This window comes from Marmota flaviventris, chromosome 10, assembly GCF_047511675.1.
Source record: "Marmota flaviventris isolate mMarFla1 chromosome 10, mMarFla1.hap1, whole genome shotgun sequence".
Taxonomy (NCBI): Eukaryota; Metazoa; Chordata; class Mammalia; order Rodentia; family Sciuridae; genus Marmota; species Marmota flaviventris.
Window position 1 is genome coordinate 58,307,112 of NC_092507.1, and position 25,549 is coordinate 58,332,660.

General features: G+C 37.9%; 1 protein-coding gene across 2 annotated transcripts in view; it reads right to left on the reverse strand.

The window, feature by feature from the left end:
- Window positions 1-10,343: 10,343 nt before the first annotated feature.
- The window catches only part of Ptger3 (prostaglandin E receptor 3), a 276,814-nt gene continuing 261,608 nt past the window's right edge, over window positions 10,344-25,549 (reverse strand). Inside the window, exon 4 of one of the 2 annotated variants that reach the window (XR_011708857.1) lies at window positions 10,344-10,419. The gene's annotated coding sequence lies outside the window, so the exon portion shown is untranslated. Of the gene's footprint in view, window positions 10,420-18,819; window positions 18,884-25,549 lie in introns of those variants that run through there. The other variant, XR_011708856.1, reaches the window with a different exon arrangement.

Below are 25,549 nucleotides of genomic sequence, written 5' to 3' on the forward strand. Positions count from 1 at the left end.
TAAGTGTTTTTTTTTAAAGCACTGAGTTTTTTTGTTTTTAATTTTCATCTGGTACATAAATAAGACAAATAGAATTCTAAATATAATTGCTTCTTTAAAAGTAAGATCTGGAAATATATATATATATATATATATATATATATATATATATATATATATATATATTACATTTCCAGATGTAATATATATACACACACAATGAAATATTACTCAGCCATACCATAAAGAAAAATGAAAATATGGCATTTGCTGGTAAATGGATGGAACTGGAGGCTCATGCTAAGTGAAATAAGCCAATCCCCAAAAATCCAAAGCCAAATGTTCTGATATGCAGATGCTGACTCACTATAGAAGAGAGGGATGGGAAAGTGGAAGTTCACCAGATTGGACAGAGGGAATGAGGGAAAGGGAGGGGGAATGGGAATGGGAAAGACAGTAGGATGAATTGGACATAACTTTCCTATATTCATATATGAATACATGACCCGTGTAACTTCACATCCTGTACAACCACAAGAATGGGAAGTTAAACTCCATGTATGTATAATATGTCAAAATACATTCTACCGTCATGTATAACTTAAAACAACAACAACAACAAAAAGTAAGATCTGGTAGCCATTTGTAGCTACTCTGGATCTCCATTGTAGTAGTAAGGGGATAGAAAGTCCAGTTCCAGGGTGTCCAGCCTCAGCAGTCGACCCAGCTATAAAAACACAGAGTAAGCCTGTGCTGCTTCAAACCCTTCATCTAGGATGCTTCAGTGAGAGCATTTTATGGGGTAATCATTTTTTCTCCTTTCTTAAGATTATTTATAATTTTTCACTTAGTCTGTAAACCAGTATTTACATGTATCTGTCACAAATGTTCAACCCTATTCCAAAACATATTACAGAAAACCTGTGGAAAATATGTGTGTTGTGTGGGCACATAAAAGGACCTCTCTACAACCTTGTTAAAAGTTAAGTTTTCAGTCCCCATCTCTTGGGGAATTGTAAAAATACCTTTTCCATTCTTCCCCTTTACTGAGCCCATTGCCATTTTTTTTTTTTGGTTCAGCTTTACAAGAAACTCTAGTTTGTATTTAACACAACACAGTGTATTTGTGGAAACAAGAAAGAGAAACTTGCTACCTTACCTTTAATGTTAAGAAAATACAAAGATATGACAGTTGAGGTAGTTGTCAAAAGCAAATACCTTTGATTCTTAGAACAGCATAACATTTGGAAAAGTGAGTTCTTAAAATGTCAGTTTTCTTGTCTGTAAAACAAAAACAAAATAATGGCATCTACATCTTAACGTTCCTGTGAGGATTAAGTGAAATAAAGTACAAGAAGCACTGTGTATGCTATCTTATTTAATTCTTAAACCATTCTAGGAAGTGAAACTTTATTATTTCTCACTCTACAGATTTGCTAATTAAAATTTCTGTGTTCATGCTGTGTGATTATGGGCAAGATAAACACAGCTCTGTCTGGTGATAGAGCCTGAATTATCACTGCATGGGACTCATGCCTAGCAGCTCACTAGTTTCTAATGAGGAAGGATCTGAGTCACTTTCAGAACTCTGCTATGTATTCCATCCTTGTAAATGTGATATATGTAAACAGTTGTGCTCACTTGTGTCTACTTTTCATACTAAAGATTCAATCATTTCAAATCCAACATTTAGTTATTATCTTAAAATCACAAATCTATAAATCTCAAGTGTTGCTTTAGTTTGAAGTTAACAGGCAAATCCCAAAGGATAGCTTCCATAAAGTTTTGGAGGCTTAGGGTAGAAAGACCAAGTCAGCAACTCATAGGAAGTGGATTTCCCTCACGGTGTTCTACAGGGGCACCTGAGGAAACTGATAAGGGTCCACTAGAACAAAAAGAAAGAGCATTGACCCCGGCCCAGCAGCAAAGAATTCAAAGTTCCTTCCAAAAACATTTGTAGAGTATCTTCTATGAGAGAGGCACTACAATAGGTGTTATAAGCAAACGACAGACCCATGTTAGACCACAAATACAGTTTTACCATGGGGAGGAAAGTGTCTTGTGATACATAACAGCAGACATTTTAAACTCAGAACTTGTATAAAGTTAAGAAAAGGCTATTATATATTTTTTGTGTCAAATATTTTCCACTCTCAAGTTAAATTTTACCTACTTTACAGTCATTAATTTTATGGTAGGCCTTTCTGTTCTTTAAGCAGCTTCATTAAAAAAGGAATAAAAACTTTATATTTCCTTCTTTACAGAAGAACAAATTATTATGTAATCTGTTATTACATAATAATAATTATGTAATAATTATTAATTAATTAATGTATTATAAGATGCCTCATACTAATGCCTGATGTAAATTATTTTAATCCTAGTTCAAACCTACAGAATCAGAATAATCTTCTATTTTACAAGGGAGGAAATTTTGACTCAAGAAAAGAAGAAAATAATAGACACAGATCCACAATTTAATGGAGGCATTTATGACTTCAAAGCTTATCCCCTTTTACTATAATATACAGCAGTTTTGAAATCTATCTACATTAGTCTGCTTCATTTAATGATACAAAAATAGCCAATTATCCACTGTTTGATTTGCATTACTCCTCTATATTGTTCACAGAACAATGTACAGATGTTAAGAATATACATTTTAATAATATACTTGGGCAAAGTATATTATTAAAATGCAAAATTATCTATTCATATAAAAACTGCTGTTTCTGTCAATGGTGTACATCTATGAACACTGTTTAATTATCATTAGCACTTTATAGGACCCAATAAAATGAAAACCCCTACTAGAGGCACAGAAAGTCACATAGTCATTCCTGTGTTAGTCAGTTTTTCAGTGCTGTGACCAAAATACCCAACAAAGACAAATAAGAAAAGGGAAAGTTTATGTGGGTTCACAGTTTTAGTGGTGGTAATCTCTTCACAGTGTCTGAAGTTTAATTCATGGCCAGCTGGCTCCATTGCTCTGGGCCGGAGTTGAGGCTGAACATCATGGCTAAAATGTGTGGTGGAAGAAAGTTTCTCAGCTTATGGCTGCCAGGAAGCAGAAAGAATGTGGGGAAAGGGCCACAGGGCAGATGGAGCCTTTCAGGGCATGCTCCTAGTAACCCACCTTCTCTAGACACACCTAGTCTGCCTACAGTTTCTACCTAATCTATCCATCTAATCATTTTACTTCTGAATACTCATTCATTAACACAGACTTGGGGGAACACTCATATTCAAACCATAACATTCTGCTCTTGGTACCTAAAAGTTTGTGTCTAACACACAATACAAAATGCATTTAGTTCATCTCCAAAAGTCCCATAGTTTGAACAGTTCCAGCCTTGACAAAAGTCCAAGTCTGAGTTCTTTTTTGTTAATTAATTAATTAATTAATTATTTTTATTAGTTACACATGACAGTACAATGATCTTGACATTTCATACATTTGAATCAAATGGGGTATCATTTCTCATTTTTCTGATTGTACAGGTTGCAGAATCACATTGGTCATACAGTCACGTATATACATACAGCAATAATAATGTCTATTTATTCTGCTGCCCTTCCTATCACCCCTCCCCTCCCCTCCCCTCCCATCACTTCTCTCTATCCAATCTAATGTGACACACTTCTTTTTTTTTTTTTCTCCTCACAACATCATATATGTATGACTCAAGGCAAACTCTTGGCTATGAGCCCTGTAAAAATCAAAATAAAATTACATAAATACAATGGCACAGAGTAAATAGTCCTATTCCAAAAGGGAAAAATAAGGCAGAGAAAGAAGGGATGAAACCATAACAAGAACATAGCTTGGCCAACAAGTACTACAGCCCCACATCTAGCATCTGGGGCACATGGCAATGAGATGTGCTTTCCAAAGGACTTGGGCAGTCCTACATCCTTGGCCTTGCCTGTTGCAGCACACATGGGCTCTCATTCTAGTTCTTTCTGTAGCCAGCAGATTTCTTTGGCAGACAGTCCATATTACTGGCATATTTTTGTTCCTAGGTTCTCCATTCTGGTTTTGGCTTCACCTTCATAGCTTCACACACTGCCTTCTCAGGGAGAGCCTACAGGGATTCTCACCATGCTATAATTTCCCTGACCTTTCAGGCCTTCCTTTGAAATTTCAGTAGAAGTCTCCATGATCTTATAAATCCAGCATCTTGTATTCTAGCAGAACCAGCATCATATACATAACACCAAGGTCTGAGCCAGCTCAAGCAGTAGTTGAGTCCTTTTGGACCACGGCTTCAGTGGCCTCTGAGCACTTGGGCGGCTAAGCATGGTGAAACAAATTATGGGGAAACAGCTTTCTAGGCATGCGGGCAGGGTGCGCCCAAGTTCTCTTAGATGAGTTTTACTTCTACCCCCTTGAGTCTTCAATGGGTGTGATCCTGATGATTCATGAGATATACTCAAGGTATATTTTCAATTATATCTGTGCAAAGTACTTAGCTTCTTTTTAGTAATGGTAATCTCTTCAAGAACCATAACCTCCTTGGGCCCAATTTTTTGTGTGCTTCTTCTATGGCTAAACTCTGAGCTTTGGGGGCTCTTCAAAGCTCTTGAGTTTTCCCAATCTTTCCTGCCTGCCCTTTGGTTCCAATTCTCACAAGACTGGCTAAAAACTGGTAGCAACACCCGTGTCACCATCTGAATGCTGTGTTGCCTTAGATTTTTCTCCACCAGATTAATTAATCCATCACCTTCAAATTCACACAAAATCTCAGGACATGGGAAAAAAGTAGACATGGTCTTTGCCAGAATGTGATACCAATTTTCCTATTCTCTTCTGAAACATGAGCACTGTCTTTACTGTCAACCTTCTTCTAAGCATTCTGTTCTTCTTAGCTCCCACCAGAATCACTCATTCTACTCTGCATTCAATATTGTAGGGATTCTCCATCCTGCATATCCAAAGTTTTTCAAACTTTTCCAAAAGCCAGTCCCCCGAACTTCTGAACTACATGATCAGGTTAATCACAACAACAACCCCACTTCTGGCACTGGTTTTGGTGTTAGTCAGCTTTTTGTCACTGTGATCAAAATACTGGAATATAGCACTGGGGTTGTGGCTCAGCAGTGGAGCACTCGCCTCACACGCATGAGACCCTGGGTTCGATCCTCAGCACCACATAAAAATAAATAAGTGAAATAAAGGTATTGTTTCCAACTACAACTAAAAAAAATTTAAAAATACTGGACAATAAAAATTGAGAGGAGAAAAAATTTATTTGGGCTCACAGTTTCAGAGGTTCAGTCCATAGCAAGCCAACTCCATTGCTCTAGCCCAAGGTAAGGCAGAACATCATGGCAAAAGGGCATAGGAGAAGAGACTCCTCAGCTCATGATTCTGCAAAGCAGAGAGAGAAGGGTGAATGGGCTGCAGGGAAGTCGAACCCTGTCAGGGCATGTTCCCAGTGATGCACCTTTTCAAGCCAGGTCCACCTGTCTACAGTTGGGCCATTTAAACTAGGATGGAGTAATTAGGTTACCTAATGGCCTCTGAATATTCTTTCATTAATGTAGGGGCTTTGGGGAGGCACTTCATAGTTCAAATAATAATAGTACCCTTTTAGGGGTCTCCAATCTCAGAGAGTTTTAATAGATTTTGGTTGAACTCTTACTTTATGGAAGAGTCAAAAATTCAAGGAATCCAAAATGATGCAGGATAGGGCCTCTCAAAATTCAGTGAGCAAGTTCTGATTCAGGAGATCTGAGGAGACACCTGAGATTTCATATTCTAACCTGCTCAAGGTTAGAAACTGCTGATCCTGAGCCACAATATGAAGATCAAGTTCTAGGCCATGTCAACCAAAATGTGGACCACAGACCAGTGGTACTCAGGAAAGTGTTGGTTACTGGTATTCAAGGGGTTAAATACAGAAAAGGAAAGTAAACGTCAGATATCATATAGCATCTGAACAAAGTACTTTTATGTTTGTTGAATTTAATAATTAAACATTGGGATGTTTATTTTGTATCTTTGTTTTTAAATTTCATCTTTTTAGAAATTCGTTTTTATAATAATGTATAAAAATATTGGTCTGTGATAGATGGGAAACATACACACATATATATGTGGATATATACATACATACATACATGGTAATGGGAGATTTCCCTTTGCCACATAATATTTGAGAATACATGACTCAAACTCTCATTGATGTTTAAGAAATTTGACAAACAACCATAAACAGAAGACAAAGTGTGATGAAATCATATAAGAAACAAAGTTTTTTAAAATTAATTTTTAAATTTATAGATGACAGTGGAATGCATTTCAATTCATATTACACATATAGAGCACAAATTTTTCATATCTCTGATTGTATATAAAGTATATTGACACCAATTTGTGTCTTCATACATGTACTTTGAATAATGATGTCCATCACATTCCACCATCATTTCTAACCCCATGCCCCCTCCCTTCCCCTCCCACCCCTATCTAGAGTTCATCTATTCCTCCAATGCTCCCCCTCCCTACCCCACTATGAATCAGCCTCCCTATATCAGAGAAAACATTCAGCATTTGGTTTTTGGGGATTGGCTAACTTCACTTAGCATTATCTTCTCTAACTTCATTCATCTACCTCCAAATGCCATGATTTTATTCTCTTATTGCTGAATAATATTCTATTGAAATCAAGAATCAATAAATGGGATGGATTCAAACTAAAAAGTTTCTTCTCAGCAAAAGAAACAATCTGTGAGGTCAAGAGAGAGCCTACATCTTGGGATCAAATTTTTACCCCTCACACATCTCTAAGGTATATAAAGAATTCAAAACACTAAACACCAAAAAGCCCAAATAACCCAATCAATAAATGGGCCAAGGACCTGAACAGACACTTCTCAGAAGATTATATACAATCAATCAACAAATACATGGAAAAGTGTTCATCATTGTTAGCAATTAGAGAAATGCAAATCAAAACTACTCTAAGATTGCATCTCGCTTCAGTCAGAATGGCAGCTATTATGAATACAAACAACAATAAGTGTTGATGAGGATGTGGGGAAAAAGGTACACCCATACACTGCTGGTGGGACTGCAAATTGGTGTATCCAATATGGAAAGCAATATGGCGATTCCTTGGAAATTTGGGAATGGGACCACCATTTGACCCAGCTATCCTTCTCCTCAGTCTATACTCAAAGGACTTAAAAATAGCATACTACAGGGACTCAGCCACATCAATGTTTATAGCAGCACAATTCACGCTAGATAAACTGTGGAACCAACCTAGATGCCCTTCAGTAGATGAAGGAATAAAGAAACAAAGTTTTGATCATAAAGAGGAGTAGAAGTAAACTTCACATGATCATAAAGTCATGTGAAGATGAAGGCAGACATCAGTGATGCAACAGAAAGCAAGAAATGCCAAAGATGGTCAGCAAGCCATCAGGAGCTAGGAGAGGGTTATGGAGATTTTCCCTCACAGCCCTCATACCTCTGATTCCAGACTTTCCCAACACCTTGATTTCAGACTTCTAATCTACAGAACTCTGAGATAATATATTTCTATTGTTCAAAAAAAGTTTAGCATTTTCTAGAAGAAATATTTGAAGCAACAAATTGAAAAGTCTATCTGCAAGTGGAAAAATTTTTTAAAAAATCACTGAGGATTATTATACTGTAATGGGAGAACAGCAATAATAATTAGAAAGATCTTTAAAAAGAAGTTGGTAAATTCTGTTATGGTATTTTACCACACATACACACATACAAAACTTGAAAAATGATCAGAAAGGAAAGATAGAAGAGAGCTTGTAAATTTAATCTTATGGTGTAGCATCCCCATGTTGACTGCGTATTGTTGATTGGATGCCAGTTGCATGGTGGTAGGAAGCTCTTGTCTAGATGAGGAAAGCAAACATGGTGCTAATAAACTAGAGGAGGGCCAGGGGTGTGTGTGTGTGTGTGTGTGTGTGTGTGTGTGTACACAAAGAGGCTCTTTTTTTCATATTTAGTTGTTTCTTCTTTCCTGAGTATATTGGGAAGAGTAGAGCTTAAAAAAAAAAAACATAGATAAGGAGACCCACATGCTTCTCATTTAGGCATCAATATTATTGCTTAAATTTTTTTGTAAATACTTTAAGGAGGCAGATACATTATTAACTATGAATTTAATACACTTGAGCATCAGTGTAAAACTTTAATACTGAGGCATTACCAGGTTTGCTTTTAGTGTGCAAAATTAATTAGGCTGAAGTGATTATAGAAAAAGTCAAATGTTTGCTTTCTTCAATAACATATTGGGACCAAAAAAATGAATGGTAATGACAAGTCCATAAGGCTTTTCTTTAAGATCACAACAAAGATTGATGCTTCTATTTTTACATTTTTATCCTTACTACATTTGGGTTTTATGGTTTATTTTGCTATTTCTTGTTCAGAGGAAAGTTTACCTCAAATCCAATAATTGGTAAATACTTAATACTTTAGCTGGTCACGGTGGCGCACACCTGTAATCCCCATGGCTTGGGCGGTTAAGGCAGAAGGAAAGCAAGTTCAAAGCCAAATGCCGTAGTCTGTCTGGGCACAAAATAACCAAGCCACCACAAAAGCCTTGTAGATTCAAACAGCAATTCTTTATTCCCGAAACTCTCACTGGCACTCTACACGCATGTTCTGGGGAAAATACACTGGCACTCTACACGCACGTTCTGGGAAAATCCACACACTCCACGGGGCTCTGAATACCAAATACCCTCTGAATCCTGTGAGAACTCAACGGGAACTCAAGGAGCGGGTGCCTGAGGCAGCAGGATACACCCTATTCCCAGCAGGATCCACCCTAAACCTAGAACCACCCTATTCCCAGCAGGATCCACACCCTAAACCTGGAACCGCCCTAAACCTGGATCTGCCCTGGTCCTTGAGCAGGGTCACCTTTCTCAAACATTCATGCAATGTCACTGCAAATGACCTGGGTCCAAGGCAAGCCCATTTCCACAATGGAGAGTCCTCCCTCTAAGCAACATTGGGTAGGCTGACAAGGAAATTGCCATGCATCATTCCTATTTGGCTATGGCTCTCAGTATCTCCCCCTTCTGATTAATTAAACAACAAGCAATGTGGCTTAGTAACCGTGCCTGTTAGGTTGTCCAATTCAACATATGGTCCTTACCTGTCATCGGATGATCTGACCTCTAGGCGTCAGCCTCCTGTCTTAGGTTGGTACCACTGCAATTGGATCATACCCGTCACTGACTACCGGTCCAGCATACAGCCATACTTGTGGATAGGCCTATGCACCAGTGGGGGGGTGAGGTTCTTTGCCTCACCTCTGTTGGCCCCCAAATTTGGCCTTGGTGCCAGTGGCGGGGTGAGGTTCTTTGCCTCACCTCTGTTGGCCCCCAAATTTTAGACCATCACTAGCAGAAGGGAGGAAGATACAGAAATGCCACGACACCAAGTCAATTGATGGCTCCTTTGGAAAAATTGCATCACTGGTGACACCATCAGCAAAGATATGCCAGCACTACCACAATTCGCTGCACCAACAGATAGTTCACAATGCATACAAGTGATACATAGTCCAGGCGAGTTCTGCAAGCAGTTCAAAGTGGAGGAGTCTATCAATATGTCCATTTCCTCCCAAAGTAAATCGACTCCTTGATTGAGCATTACTTGTTGAGTTATTATTCATTGATGTATCAGTTTATATAGTTTACTGTGATAGCTATCATAGAAGCTGTAGTTTGGTTTTATCTTTGTCTTCACCGGCACTGGGATGAAGATAGGAATTCTGGCAATGATGCTAAAAAGAAATTATGTAACATTCCCACAGGTACTAAGAAAACAATTTTCTGAACAATTTACATTATTCTGAACAGAATTATTAAATATAATGAAAAGGAAAGGTGAAAGTAAACAAACAGATTTGTTAACCTCCTTTAAAAATAATCCTTAACAGCTGTTTACCTAATTTAAATTAAACCATTTAAATCACGTGAATAAAAAAAAATTCGGATCCATTTTTTCATGAGCACTCCTCATATATGAAATATGGACATAAGCACATACAGACATACAACACAAAACACAAGAGTGCACACAAACGTACAACACATAAGACAATAGTAAAGGCCTTGTAGCTTTACACAGGTGAAATTTCCCTTGCAATGTTTAAAAACTCCACAGTCAAAAAATAAAACTGATCAGAAAAACATTAACCTAGGTTTGTATGAGCTCAAAAAATAAAATAGAACTTTATGATGTGGGAAAAGGCAATAATAAAATAGATATTGAAAAAAGCATCCTGGTTAATCACTGTCGTAGATGTAAGAATAGCCAAGCTGGAGCTCTGGATATCAGCTGTTATGGATTTGAGTCAAATCATCTTCTTTTTGGTCTGTAGAAATTGCTTTGGGTAGTCTCTCTGGAATCCAAATCAGCTCCTGTTCTCCCTGTGGAAACACACAAACAGAACCCTGACTCCAGACAATCACTGGGTCAGGACCTTTCCATTGTCCTGTTAGAATATCTTTCCAAAGTACCTTGGGCTTATGTACATTTTTTGGATACATATGTCTTTCCGCAGCACTAAGCCCTGATGAATCCAAATTTTAAAAGTTTAGAGTAAAAAGGGTTATTTTAAGTTTATCTTTGGGGGATATATACCCCTTTCCAATTCCCTCTTTTTGCTTTAATAAGTACGTTTTAATAGTTTGATGAGCTCTTTCAACTATGCCTTGTCCCTGTGGATTGTATGGGATTCTTGTTATATGAGTAATACCAAATGATGAGCAAAATTGTTTAAAAGAGGTATATCCAGTACCATTATTTGTTTTTAACTGTTTTGGAATGCCCACAGTGGCAAAATTTTATAAGCAATGAGCTATAACATCTTTAGTTTTTTCTCCGGCATGAAGGGAGCCCATCAAAAATCCAGAAGAAGTATCAACTGTAACATGCAAATATTTTAATTTTCCAAATTCTGGCAAGTGTGTGACATCCTCTGCCAAATATGGTTAGGTATCAGTCCTCTAGGATTGACTCCAAGATTAACTTGTGGTAAAAAGGTCACACAATTTTGACATTGTTTTATTATATGTCTGGCTTGTTCCTTAGTTATTTTAAAACACTTTTTTAAAGTATTAGCATTAATATGGAACCTTTTATGAAATTTTGTAGCTTCTTCTAGTGTAGAGAAAACATGTAGGTCATGTGTAGTTTTATCTGCTAAATCATTGCCCAAACTAAGGGCTCCAGGCAATCCTGTATGTGCCCTGATATGTCCTATAAAGAATGGATCTTTTCTGTCCCAGATTAGACTTTGTATAGTGGAAAACAAAGAGAAAACAGTAGAGGAAGGAGAAATCCTACCAGAATCTTCAAGGGATACTATAGCATTAACTATATACTGACTATCAGAAAATAAATTAAATACAGAATCTTTAAACATCACAAAAGCTTGTAATACTGCATTAAGCTCTACCTTTTGAGCTGATTGTTTGGGTACTAAAAATGTAAAAGTTTGATCAGGGGTAACTACTGCTGCTGTACCATTATTTGACCCATCAATGAATATATTTGGAGCATTCATGATAGGGGTTTTTCTTGTCATTTTTGGAAAAACTACAGTATGCTTAGACCGAAAAGACAACAAAGGATTAGATGGTAAGTGATTATCAAATGAAACATTAGATTTACACATGATTATTGCCCAAGTATTTAACTCATTAGCTAACTCATCAATTTGATCCATAGTATATGGAGTAATAATTTTATTGGGAGAAATTCCAAACACTCCCTTTGCTGCTTTTATCCCTTTGAGTATTAATTGTCCTACAGCCTCAGGATATCTAGTAAGAATAGTGTTAGGAGAATAAGATAAATGTATCCACAATAATGGACCTTCTTGCCAAAATACTCCTGTAGGAATATTTTTTGTTGGTAGTACAATAAATAATAAAGGCGAACTTATATCAATTCTATCCAAATGCATACTTTCCATATATGTTTCAATAATTTTTAATGCCTTTCTTGCTTTAGGAGTTAACATGCGGGGTGAATTTGGATCTGATGGACCTTTTAGGATATCAAATAAAGGTCCCAACTCTCCTGTTGGTATGCCTAGATAAGGCCTTATCCAATTTATGTCTCCCAATAACTTTTGAAAGTCGTTAAGTGATTTGAGTTGATCTACTAGTATTTGAATTTTTGGTGGACGGACCATGGTTGAGGATAATAGAACTCCTAAATAATTAATTGGAAAATTTAATTGTACTTTATCTATTGCTATCTCTAGATTATAATTTTTAATAAGTTTGTAACTGTGGCATAACATTCCAGCAATGTGTTTTTATCTTTATGTGCTAATAATACATCATCCATATAGTGAAATATTTGTAGTTCAGGATTTTGATTTCTAAGTGGCTGGATTGCTTTGTTAACATAAATTTGACACATAGTTGGACTGTTAGCCATCCCTTGAGGGAGTACTTTCCATTCATATCTCTGATCAGGACCTTCATGATTTAGTGCAGGGATAGATAATGCAAAAGTGGACTATCCTTGGGATGAATTGGAATTGAAAAAAAAAAATCTTTAATATCTATAGCTAAAACATACCAGGTTTTTGGCAAAGCAGACAATTGAGGAATCCCTGATTGAGCAGGTCCCATAATAACCATCTCATTATTAATGGCTCTTAAATCTTGCAATAATCTCCATTTACCAGATTTCTTTTTGATGACAAAAATGGGAGTATTATGGGGAGATACGGAAGGTTGTATATGTCCTTCCGCTAATTGTTGTTTGACCAGATCATGGGCTACTTGTATCTTTTCTTTAGTCAGGGGCCACTGAGGAACCCACACTGGTCTTTCTGATTTCCAAGTAATTTTGATTGTCTCAGTGTCCCCTTCTGAAAACCCAATCCATGTCTATTTATTCCTTGATCTATTTGAATTGGTGCTGCTATACCTTGTTCTTGTTCTCCTAATCTTTTTTTCTTTCCCAAAACCTTGTCTAGCCCTAGTAGTGGGTGCATTAGGATTGATATTATTTGTTAACGTCAAACCTAATTGATCTAGGACATCTCGTCCCCATAAATTTATAGGAAGATGATCCAATACATATGGCTGTATAGTTCCTTCACATCCTTCAGGATCCTTCCAATCTAATACCATTGCACTTCTATGGGGATTAGTTGCCACTCCTAGGCCTCGAAGCATTTGAGTGGCTTGTTGTAATGGCCAATGTTTTGGCCATTCTTGACGAGATATGATGCTAAGGTCAGCACCTGTGTCCAGTAGTCCATTAAATTCATGTTCTTGAATATTTAGTTTTAGCATTGGGCGAGAATCTAAATTTAAAGACAGCATAGCCCAATCTACACCTGTGGAGCCTAATCCCCTGGAACCTCTTTCTACACTACGGCTGGAAAATTTATCATGTAGGCTGGGTATTATTAACAACTGTGCTATTCTATCTCCTGGTGAAATTACTGATATACCTCTTGGAGAACTAGCTATAATTTTTATTTCACCTACATAATCAGGATCAATTACCCCAGGACTTATCATAAGTCCTTTTGGTGTAGAAGAACTACGTCCCAATAATAAGCCTACTGTTCCTTGGGGAAGAGGTCCTTTTACTCCTGTGGGAATGATTTGAACTCCCATCTCTGGAGTTAGTACTGCTCTGGCAGAGGCGCAGATGTCCAACCCTGCGCTCCCTCTGGTTTGTCTGATGAGGGATTTAATGGACAATGTGTCCTGGGCACTACCCTGATGGTGTTGCTGGGTTCCTCCACTGCTCCGTATATTTGTGGTTGTGGGCCCCGGAGCATTGGGCCCCCCAGTTCGTTTTTTGGCAATGGAGCCTGATGCCTTTCTCCACGATATCGTGGGTAAATACCTGGTCCTTGTCTGTTTTTTGATAAGGAAGTACCCTCTGTGGTGGTTTGAGAACGGCATTCATTAGCCCAATGTCTCCCTCTATGGCATCGTGGGCAAATACCTGGTATTCTATTCCTTTGATACCTAGTTTTGTTAAATCCTTTTCCTATGGGGCAATTCCTTTTAAAATGTCCTGTTTGTTCACAATTGTAGCATGTTTTTGGCCTGGCATCTAAAGCCTGTTGTACTGCAGCTGCCAAGACTTGCCCTTGTTCATTAATATCTCTACATAATTTAATATATGTGTTTAAATCTTCATGTTTTCATGGTCTAATAACCTCTCTGCAGCAACGATTTGCTTGGTCATAAGCCAGTTGTTTTATTAATGGCATTGCTTGTTCTGTATCCCCAATAATTCTGGCAGCTGTTTGAATAAGCCTATCTACAAATTCAGCGTAAGGGTCATTAGCTCTCTGTATTACCTTAGATAGCTGACTTTGTAAATCTCCATGTCCTTGTAAAGTCTTCCATGCCCTAACTGCGTCTGCAGCATTTTGTGCATATATAGCAGGATCATATTCAATTTGTTGCTGTTGACCCTCATAAGGTCCTTTTCCTAACAACATATCTAGATTTCTTTGAGGGTAACCGGCTGCTGCATTTCTCTTAGCTGTCTCCATGCAAAATTCCTCATTGGCAACCTTCCATAACAAATATTGTCCTCCATTTAGCACAGATTTACACATGCTAGCCCAATCTGCTGGCGTCATGTCCAAGTTGGTAATGGATTTGACCATGCTTACAGTGAAGGGTGCTTGGGGACCATAGGTTGTTACAGCCTCCTTTAACTGCTTCACTGTTTTGAAATCTAAAGCACGGTGAATTCGCTGCCCTCCTACCTGTTCAAGTACAGGGCATGCTAATCTTTGAGGTCCTGTCTCAGGATCCCATTTACCAACTATGGGGGTTGAGGGCCACTCAGCTGTCTCCATCGGTGGGGCTGTTGGTTGAATTATGCCCTCTGGTGATAGAACGGAGTTAGTAGCAGCCTCCTGTTGTAGCCTTTTTCCCAATAGCCCCTTTTCCTTTAAATTTTCTTCCTCTGTCTGACTAGCTTGAGAGACCTTCTCTTTTGCTTGATCTAAAATGTCTTTCTCCATGGTCTGAACCTCTAACAATTTACTTAACACTCTTTCGGTTTGTTTTTTACTAATTTCTAATCTACTATAAAGATAACGCAACCCAATAAGATAACACAAAACAAAACCGAAACTGAATGAAACAAAAACTGAATAAAAAATCGTTGTATCAATTTTCTCTTCCTCAGGGCCGAAAAACTTCAAACCTTGAGCCAACCATTTTTCCCAGTTTGCCTGAGAAAGTTCTAGGGATAGGCAGCTTGAAATAAAAACAAAATAAATCAAAACAAGAACACATTGTTTTTTGAATTGGTCACCCATTCTCTCACCTTCCCTCAGGGGCGTGCAATTTCACTTACCTCCAAGCTTCAGACCTTCCCCTTACGGACCACCAAATGCCGCAGTCTGTCTGGGCACAAAATAACCGAGCCACCACAAAAGCCTTGTTGATTCAAACAGCAATTCTTTATTCCCGAAACTTTCACCGGCACTCTACACGCACGTTCTGGGGAAATCCACACACTCCACCCAGCTCTGAATACCAAATACCCTCTGAATCCCACGAGAACTCAACGGGAACTCAAGGAACGGGCGCCTGAGGCAGCAGGGTACACCCTATTCCCAGCAGGATCCACCCTAACCTGGAACCGCCCTAAGCCCGGATACACCCTGGTCCTTGAGCAGGGTCACCTTTCTCAAACATTCATGCAATGTCACTGCAAATGACCTGGGTCCAAGGCAAGCCCATTTCTACAATGGAGAGTCCTCCCTCTAAGCAACATTGGGTAGGCTGACAAGGAAATTGCCATGCGTCATTCCTACTTGGCTATGGCTCTCAGCAGCAAACCTCAGCAAAAGCAAGGCACTAAGCAACTCAGTGAGACCCTGTCTCGAAATAAAATACAAAATAGGGCTGGGGATGTGGCTCAGTGGTGGAGTGCCCCTGAGTTCCACCCCTGCCCCAGAAAAAAAAAAAGTTAATACTTTAGATATCAAAGTAAAGTTTACTGAGGAGGAATAGATTTCTTCTCTAATGATCTTTTTTTTAGGGGAATAGGAGATACATTTCAAAGTAAGTTTCAGTGAAATCTCTGCTCAGAGAGGAATGTGTGGGTATTTTCTTCTTAATGCAAAATCTTATCTCCTGATTATAAGTTTAACAAATAAAGGTAGAGCATAATAAAGAAATAAAAAATAAACAAGGCCTAGTTTGAGATCTGCAGTTACCAGTCAACCAGCCATATGGAGGCCAACAGGACTAAAGGTGCAGTCTGTAATTTGTGATGGGAACACTAATAATATATTTATAAATAATAGTGATGGAAGAATGAAGTTACTAAAAATAAGAGCTTAGTTAAGTGTGGCTTTTCTCTCCCCACTACGGGGAACCTAACCAAGGAGAATTCTACCACTGAGCCATATCGGCAACCATTTTTATTTACTTTTTACATTTCGAGACCCAGTCTCACTAAGTTGCTGAGTTTGGCCTTTAAATTGCTATCCTCCTGCCTCAGTCTTCCAAGTTGCTAGGATTATGGGCAAGCACCACTGCACTTGGCATGTTTTTTTTTCTTTCCCCTTTCAGCCTTGAAAATATGCAAAGCAAAAGGGAGGGGGAGGAGGGGTGAGAGGCGACAGAGGAAAGGGAGGGGGATTGAAATGGAATGTTAGCACTGGAATAGTGGGAAGAACAGAGGGGTTAGAATTAGAATACATCATAGTTTATTGCTGGGCACAGAGATGTTAGAGAAGGACACTTATTCTCTTTGTACATCATTTTCTTATCTGTGTTATATTAAAACAATATAACTGTATGAGAAGTGCCTTTGTAAACTGTCATGCAGTGTAAAAATGCCAGTTATCGTTATTCACACTCCCAGAGAGAACTAGGTGACCAACTTCTGCCCTAAGAAAGGTGGGTTAAAAGCTTTGTCTTATCACAAACCCCCCATCACTCAGCCATAGATGAACAACTGGGCCACTTTGGGATAAAGATTCACCAAAGCTTCCAAAGTGGAGAAATTTGTCACCAATGAAATGAACCATACACAGCAAGCCATGTTTCTTGGGATCTTAGGTAAATGACTGAACAGATATTGACAGCATGACTACTCATTGTTCATTCCCAGAAAAAAATTGTCTACGAGATATTTTTGGACAATAGCTGAGAATGTTGGAAAAATTGCTTGAGTCCCTTCCTCTGTGTGCAGAACTCACACAGAGAGTGATGTAGGCCAGAAATTGAGAAATATTGCCAAATGCCCACACAGCGGAGGAAACACTCTCTTCTCCCCTCCTCTCTGAGCCTGTTTCCCACCCTCCTGCCACACACTGATTTATCAGAAGGCTCAGGATGCATACACTTGTTAGGATGCTCAACTTTCCTGATTTTGCCAACTTTATACCAAAGTGCTGATTTAAAATGCCATCTAATCTAGATATCTATAGTTAATGATACCAGGGAAGTTTTTAGACTCCTGAAATAATCTTTTTTTCTCCATACCATCTCTTTTCCCCTCTAAATTATAAACACCAAGAAGCTACAGACCATATATGTCATGTTAATCAAGATATCTCCATTGCCTAAAACAGTGCCTGACATATCATAGATTTTAAAGAACCAAAGTTGTTCATAAGCAGATCAATGAAGAAGGTGGCAAATGATTTAATTACTGGATTTGAAATCTGGCTTCACCCATTCCTTAAGAGATACTAAGCAAGGATTACTTTTAAAATATAGCCTCCCTAATTCTCAGTATTATCTGAAATATCGGTAAAATAATTACATTTTTTAGGATTGCTGGTAGAATCAGATGAATTTCTTTTTTTTGCAAAGCACTTTGGCACAGGACCGAACTTGATCCCCTCTTTCCCCCCATGTCAAACACTTCAAAATGATATATAAGGACTGTCAATATTCATTCTCACATTTTATTTCAAACATCATCTGTTGTTGACATGTGAAGCCATCTGTACCCAGTCTACTGTCCACATTAAGGTGATTTTACTTTCAACCTCGGTGTTAACTTGACTTTATTATCACAGAAATTCTTCCCAGAAAGATGAAGCTGCAAGTAACTATCGTTTATTTCAGAACCTCCTGAGTTTGTCTTTAAAATCTATTTGTTCTCATTAAGTAAATAACCTCCTCTCAGAACAATAGATCTTGCAGCTGGGTTCATAAAATGATGGTTTACTCCTCAAAGACTCTTCCAAATCCTGCCCTTACTGTGTGCATTAGTCTTATTATATTATAAACTTGGTTCAGTACCAAGCAGATCACACCACTGAAAGTCATGGCATGCCTTAAAGTAGGTCCGACAGTCTTAAAAACAGTGTTTTTCAAATCCTCTTCTCTCCTGCAAGATGCAACTAGGATGATGTTGAGGTCGTAAGTGGCCTCCCTGGATGCAGTAAGTCTCTGCTTGATTTAACGGGATATTGTTCTGGTTTCTTAAGATAGTTTGCAGTTGACAGTCTCTGCTGACAAAATTATTATACTTTCATTTCCACAACACTGAATTATGAATCTGAAGTCCTGAATGACCTCATATGCTAAAAATATCTGTCTTTTTTTTTTAGCTTTTAACTCTTTCTCCAATCTCAAGAGTACATAGTAAGCATAAAACTGGTCATTCCTTGGAGACATATGTGCCTGCTGTGGATCTAGAGGTATATCCGGTGGGAGTACATTTGTTGCTGGGCAGTCTTCAGAGAAGTCAGAAGCCCGTTACATATACACAAGGGATCCGCGCCGCAGGAGTGGCCGCCTGGCTGGGGAGCGCGGCTCTGGGAAGCTGGACCTGGGGCTGAAGCAGCCCCCGCCGGGCAGCGAGCACTGGGCCTCCTCGTCGCTGGGTGTACTGGCGCGGAGCTCCGCTTGACTCCTGTTGATGTCATACTTTTTAACATTCTGAATTCTAAGGTTTTTCACAATAAATTTCTCTCCCTCCCTCCCTCCCTCTCTCTCTCCCTCCCTCCCTCTCTCTCCCTCTCTTAGTATTATCTACTTTAACCTTTAACACTCAAACTAAACGCTGCTTCTTTCATGAAATGTTTAATGAAACACGTTAACAACATGGATCACACACGTTTCTGTGTTTTGATGTTTAGAAGAAACTTGCTATAGAATCTTATTATTTTCTCATTGCCCAGTAATGCATTTTTCTTTTCCTTGAAGGAAAAGAAGGTAGGGACTGTGGCTTATCCATTTCATCATTAAGGTCTTAAATAGTGAAAAAAAAATTTTTTTTTAAGAACCTATACTAGTTGATCGATAATTTATTTGCTGAATGATGAGTGAAAAACATTTAACTTAGCTATTTAAATGAAGACAACCGATTTAAAAAATATGAAATTAAGAAACGTCTATAGGAAGCTGGGCGGGTGGCGCACACCTGTAATCCCAGTGGTTTGGGAAGCTGAGGCAGGAGGAAAGCGAGTTCAAAGCCAGTCTCAGCAAAAGCAAGGCACTAAGCAACTCAGTGAGACCCTGTCTCGAAATAAAATACAAAATAGGGCTGGGGATGTGGCTCAGTGGTTGAGTGCCCCTGAGTTCAATCCCTGCACCCCCCCCCCCCAAAAAAAAAAAAGAAAAGAAAAAGAAACTTCTATAGGAAAGCATAGGGGAAACACATCAGTACATTGAAATGGTCAAAGATATTTTTGGACAAGACTAAAAACACAGGAAACAAAGGCAAAAATTGACAAATGAGATTACATTTAAAAGCTTCTGCACAGCAATGAAAGCAATCAACAGGGTGAAGAGACAACCTATAGAATGGGAGAAAATATTTGGAAAGTATGCATCTGATAAGGGGTTGAGATACAGAATGTATTTGGAACTCTAAAAACTCAATAGCATGTACACACACACACACACACACACCTGATTTGATCACAGAAAGATATACAAATGGCTAAGAGGTCTATAAAAAAATTTCTCAAAGACAAGGATCATTAGATTAATGCAGATATCACATCACCCCAGTAGGAATGGCTATTATCAAAAAGATTAAAGATAACAAGTGCTGGTAAGGGTGTGGAAAAAAGGGAACACTTGCACAGTGTTGGTGGGAATGTAAATTAGTATAGCCATTATGTAAAACAATATGGAGGTTCCTCAAACAATTAAAAATAGACACCACATGATCCAATAATTGCACTCTCGGGAATATATTCAAAGGAAATTATATCAGTATGCTGAAGAGACATCCACACTCCCATGTTCACTTAGCACTAATTATAATAGCTAAGAAATGGAAACAACAGAAATGTTCATTATGGATGAATGGACAAAGGAGGTGTTGTACAGATACACAATGGAATACTATTCTCCTATAAAAAGAATAAAAACCTGTCATTTGTGAAAACATAGATGGAACTGGAAATAATTATGTTAAATGAAATAAGTGAGGCACAGAAAGACAAGTAGCACATGCTCTCATTCATATGTGGAATCTAAAAATGTTGGTCTCATAGAGGTTGAAAGCAGAGTGGCAGTGATGAGAGGCAGGGGAGAAACGGTGGCAGGAAGACTTGGGCAAAAGTTGTCAACGGGTGCAAAGCTAGAGTGAGTTAGCGGCACAAAGTTCAGGTAGGCTATTGCATAATAGGTGACTTTAGATGACAACAATGTACTGTGAATTTTTAAAAAACTAGGAGAAAGGACTTTAAAAGTTTTCATCATAAAGAAGTGATAAATTTTTGAGAAGATAGATTTAATCTGATTTAAGCATTACATAATGTGTACATGTATAGAAACATTAGATCACCACATAGTACAAGACTAATATGCACAGTGTTATGTTTTCATGTATTAATTAAAATAAATTTAATTTAAATGTCCTTTTTTGGAAGTACAGAGAATTGAACTCAGGGCTTTGCACATGCTAGGCAAGTGCCGCACCACTGAGCCACATTCCCAACTTTAAATGCATCTAAAAAATTTTTTTATTGGGGCTGGGGATGTGGCTCAAGCCGTAGCGTGCTTGCCTGGCATGCATGCGGCCCGGGTTCGATCCTCAGCACCACATACAAACAAAGATGTTGTGTCCGCCGAAAACTGAAAAATAAATATTAAAAAACTCTCTCTCTCTCTCTGTTTAAAAAGTTTTTTCATTGCATGTTTTAAAAAATAAAAGATTAAATAAATATTTGTCAAGAAAACTTGGGCTTGTTCTCATAGTAACTTCCTTTGTATTTTCTAATGTAGTTCTTTTAGTTTTAGGGAATGCTGAGAAATGTTAACCTCTGAAGTAGTAGCTCTCCAAGCCAGGAAAAGTAGGCCCTGTTTGTGTGTCTATTCTCTTTTAAAAACGTAAGTTCTTATTTCCTTTCCATTTAACAATTACTAATGATGATTATGAATGTACAGCTGGCCCAGCCATCCTATCAGTGTAACCAATAGCTTTTTTTACCCCTTCAGGGAAATGTTATCTCCTCTGGCATCAGTCTGGATATAAAGGTTGTCACTTTCATGATCTGAAATAAAGGTGGGCATTTTACATAGCCTAATCAGGGCTAAGAGAAAGACTAAGTTTTACAGTGGTGTCAAATTTATAACACTGTGTTAGCTGATAGAAATGATGCCTTACATAGTCATGTTTCTATTTAAGTATTATTTAGCCCCTATGCACAGTATGTACTTTTTAAAAATAGCCACAATCAATCCAATACTTGAGCTCTTACAGGCAAATTTATATTATAGCAGTATAATTTCATTTTGCTTCATCTAAACTGAAATCTAAAAGTTCTATAAAAGTTTAGAGCTCATAGCTAACAGCTTTCCACAGGGGCTAAGTTTTGCAGCGGTAAAGCATTTCTTAGATGACAGTATGCTGGCCATCAGAGAAAACATTGAGAAGAAAATTTAAGTACAATCTGGAGAGTACTAATGACAGTGAGCCTGCATCGATGTTCTACAAGGGAAAGTAATCCATTATTGAAGAGTGCAAAATATACGTATTGTTAGTTTTGGATCATTTTGGATCACTTGCAGGTATACTTATTTAATAAACATGTTTAATATTCAGCAGTGAGTCTCAACTATTTTCATCACTTTTTCTTAGCTGACATCTAAAAATGAAAGAATATTTTTTTATATATTTATAATACAAGCCAGTTAGCTATCTGAGTACTCTGTGTAACATTTGGCACATATCATCATCATAATAATAAGCATTATATCATAATGTGTCAAGTCCCAATGGTCCTTATTTATGTGCAGCTTAAATTCATCATATTTTTCAGGACTACGGGTAGTAATTACACTAGTTCACAATAAGGGTATTTTACTTTTTGCCTTTAACATGCATGACCTTGTGATCCTTAAACATCTCTGTGAGTTAGTTATGTACCCATTTTATAGAGAAGATGGAGGCTCAACCAGAAGTAACTTTCCATAGGTCACATAGTAAGTGAATGATAGAACAGGAGCCAGAACCCAGAACGTCTGTCTCCCAGAAATAGGCCCCTGTTCTGTAATACACAGCTCACTCTTAATATATTTAAAAATAATTACAGAAGAGATGTTACAGATCCTTCAGACGGAATCTGATCAATGTTCATTTTGAGGAAAATGAACAAACACAGCATTAATTTAAATTGCATTCTCCATTTGAGGACAGTAATCATGAAAAGAAATTAAAACATCGAGTCTAAGATTGATTTTCCTGTCTTTGCTGCAACCACTGAAGCACCATGAAGTTTGTAGAAAGACTTTTTCCAGAGACCATTTTATCTTCCCTATGTTAGAGCAATAAATAAACCTGAGTACTCAGTGCATTATTTATTATATTGGATTTGAACTCAGACCTTTTTCTGCAGATGTTTCTATACTTTGCAAATGGAGGATCAGGGCAAATACATGTCCATGAGTGCCATATCACCAGCTGATAACATGAATTTCTTGTTTTCAAGCAGTAGAATGTGCCAGACACTATGCCAGACACTTGTTTTACATATAATTTTAAAATTAATGTTCATATCAATTTCACACTCATTTTATGGGTATGAAAACAGGCACAGTGGAGTTAAGGAATGTGTACAAATTCACACAGGTGTTGAGTGACTGAGTCAGGATTAGAAACCAGGTCTTTTGGATTTCCAAGCTCTTTCTGCTCTATGACACTGCTTTCTCTCATCACATCTTGGAAACTTACAAGTACAAAGGGTGTGATGGCGACTCCTGATGGAGGGGAAAGAGATGAGAGAGAGAACAGACCTTGGTAGGAAAAGGGAGTTAGGGCTTGTGGGAAGTACATGAAGACAGCAATCAAGAAGATACGGCTTCAGGACCTATAGAGATGTCACATGACTATTCTACCATTTAACTTCTTTGTCAGTGGAATGTAGGGATTGGGTTTGATCTATACTTTTCTAAACAGGTTCTATAAGTTCCACAGGTTCAAAGAGTGACCTGGTTTCTAGGAAGACACAACAGAAAGTGGAACTCATCTCTTTATAAAAGTCATGCATATATTAAAAAGCATTTTTACACTAAACTAAAACAGTTTTGTTGAGCATTGGTGTGTGCTATGAATTTACTGAGTGCACAGTGAGTTGTGTATGTAGTTATGGGAGAGAAAACACAGTCCTCATCTTTCACTCATGAATAACAGGGATGAGATCACTGTCTTAAAGGGGGTAAAAAAGACTTCAAAGATTATACAATAATAAATACATAACTGCAAATCGTGATAAGTGCTAGTATTAAAAGTTCAAGGTGGTCTGAGAAACTATAACTGATGATATAATTCAGATTATTGTGGAGATGGAAATTTTCTCTGAGGGAGTAACATTTAAATCAAGAACTGAGAAAGGACCAGGAAATTAGCCAAGAAGAGTGAGAGAATATCCCAGGCAGGCAGGAAAAAATGAAATAATATTTTTTTTTAATATTTATAATACAAGCCAGTTAGCTATTTGAAATTATATGAAAATCTTGGAGTTAGAAAGAGCCTGACCTATCAGAGAATGGTTTTGCACAAGACCAATGAATGTGCCCACCAGATTCACAAGGTCCCATCAGCCCCTCTCCTCATTTGGTCTTGGAGTTTTCTAAATTGGTTGTCTTAAGCTCTCCTAGGGCCTTATCACAATTCAAAACAGCATTTTTTTTTGTGTGTTTAAAATGTCCATAGAAAAGTTATTACCTTTCTATAAAAACTTTTCCAGACCATGGAAACATATGGAATCATTCTCATAAAACTTTAGAAAATTAGCAAAACCCTGATATCAAACCTAAGCAAAAACTCCAATCAATCTTACTTTTGAGCAGAGATACAAAGTGACAAAATGAGATCTAAGCAAGCAGATTCTTAAAGTAGAAGAATAATTACATGAAGAACAAGTGGAACTTATTTCTAACATAAAAAATAGCATTGTAAATTTTATTACTATAGTGTACTTATAATAGCTCAAAGGAGAAAAGCCTGAAATGAGAAGCTGTGGCTGCAGCTGTGTACTGAGAGTGGGGTAGAGAGGGTTGCCTTGAGAGCCAGGTACATTTTTACCAGGAAGAACAAACTGTAAGAAAACTGTGTTTCTTGGAGACCAAAACAGGATTTTGAGAAAAGAAGCTTCCAAGAGGACTGGCTGGAGGCCCAAAGAGGCATCATTAGCCTGTGACCACTGAAGTCCCAGGGGGTTGAGGGAGCTTATAAGTGGCTAGCACAAGTGGGGACATTTCCTGTTTCTAGAGAGGTAGAGAAGAGAGCCCCATTGGGCAGATCTGCAGAGAACCACTAAAGAATTCTATGATGTAGAGCAGGTCCACCTTGGTCATCAACCCCATCCAGGGGTCTCCAGTGCTGGACTGACATTGTGTCAGGTATCTATGACTGTGCTCTTTTCTTATCACCTCAATCTCTGGGTAAGAAATGGCAGTCAGCAATATGGGAAAAGGGGTAGAACAAGCCGGGGAGAATGTTGTCCATTCCTTTCCCAAATGTAGGCTTTCTAGATTAAATGTGGGTGCTCCACTTAACTAGGCAGAGATTTTTCCTTCAATGAGTTTGAAAAAATATATATATGGCACCATAGTAGAATTATGTAATTCTCAAGGACACCTGCACTCGTCAATTCTGGAAAGTTAGAGAACATTTTATTAGGTAAAAATGACCCCCAAACTGATGGGACCTACCTGAGATTTCAGTCAGGGCTTGGGAAGATGAGGCCCATGAAGCAAGTTTAACAGGGCCTCGTGAGAAAGAATAAAGTTGCATACAGTCAACCAAATTCAGCTTGTTCATAAATAGACAATTTCTGTTGTTATTTTTCACAACAATTCATTTCTTTCCCTAAATTTTAAACCTAACCCCACCCACCTGGATAATATACCATATACAAACATTCACTTTAAAACAGGAAATTTTTTGCCTAGAAATTAGCGTTAACTTCTAACCAGTTACCTTGAAAAAGTATATATTTTTACTCTCATGAAGCTGGGTTGCTCAAAGCATTTCAATTTTAAAAAAATATTTTAAATTGTAAAAATTGCATTTATGTTAACAATGCTTTATTTTATTTTACCCTATAAATGACTTTTCAAT